We start from the raw sequence: 1,491 nt of genomic DNA, 5'->3' as shown, positions 1-1,491 counted from the left end.
ACGAGTTTTATGGAGATTTCTCTTCCACTAAAGTTGGCCAGGTTGGTTATTAAAGTGGGGGATGCTGAACATAAATTTGTTGTTTTTCTATATTATATACATATGGTAATTTTAGTAAAGGCCCCAGCCAAAACGGTCATGTTTATTTGTTGGCTTTCTTTTGCACGAAGGCATAATGCATCTGCATATTATTTTGAAATTTGACTTTTTGGGGCTTATCAATATTAGTAATTCCTTATGTTATTTTTCTTTTGTTAATAGTTGTATACTTATGTTGGATCTGTTGGATCTGAGGGAACCTAATTGGTTTTGGACCATTTATAACTCAAAATCGTTTTCGGAAAATTAATGTATTTAAAGGAATTATAATATTAATCACTTATGGCTAAATGAAAATTTGCAAGAAATATATGATCACTAGAAAGTGACAATATTTTTACATCTTGATTTATTTATGCCTTAAGCATTTAACAGTAAACGTTTAGCCTATTATGCTATTGGTTGAGAGTAAGATGATGGATTCAAATTCCAGTGCACCAAAAGGATAAGGTGATGGATTCAAGTCCAATCGCACCAAGAGGGTAAGACATCAAATTTCTATCTTGATGCACCATAAGATATTGGGTTCATGTCCAATCGATTTATGGCATAACATGTCTTTATATGAATAAGATGTTGGGTTTGAGTACCAATGCACTATATTGATGATATTTTGACTATTAAAGCAAAAAAATGTGCTTTTGATGAAAAGTAGTCATGAACCCTATTCAATTGAAACCCTCCATTCCCTAAAGTGAATGTGATAGTCGTGCATATTATGTCTGAAAGAAGACAAGTGATTGAATAATGCACATGAATAAGGAATGAGGTACTAAAAGATATTATAAGTTGATATGCTCAGATGATTGTGTTCCATTCAAAAAGAATGAGAACTTTTGATAAATGTTAAATACATAGAGATTCATTCTCTGAAGTGAATGGGATGTAAGCCCACCATGCTAGGTGTGGAAAAGGTCGCGACTTTGATAGTGGACTTGGTATCACCAAGAATGTCTCTGAGCAGACATATGTTAAAGAAAAGTTTCATACTTTATCTTTTGACTTTTATATGATAATAATTAGTGCAACTGAGGCACATACTATACTAATTCCAAAACTGTCTTACTTTTGCATGATTGTATGGGACATCATGGGTCTATAATGATGAGGCGAATTATGAAAAACTAAAATGGACATCCATTAAAGAACCTAAAGATTCTTTTAAATGGTGAATTTTATTGTACTGTTTGTTATCAAGGCAAGTTGATTATGAGACCATCATCAATGAAAGTTGAGATTGAATTCCCTGCGTTCTTGGAACGTATACATAGGGATATTTGTGGACCTATTCACTTACCTAGTGGGTTGTTTAGATACTTCATGGTCATAATAGATGATACTTCTATATGGTCTCATACACTACTAAAAAAATGTCAAAAAAAGACGGCCAAA

The sequence above is a fragment of the Solanum tuberosum genome, unplaced genomic scaffold, assembly GCF_000226075.1.
Source record: "Solanum tuberosum cultivar DM 1-3 516 R44 unplaced genomic scaffold, SolTub_3.0 scf00187, whole genome shotgun sequence".
NCBI lineage: Eukaryota > Viridiplantae > Streptophyta > Magnoliopsida > Solanales > Solanaceae > Solanum > Solanum tuberosum.
The sequence above is the reverse complement of the archived record's forward strand: the minus strand, read 5'-3'. Positions refer to the sequence as shown.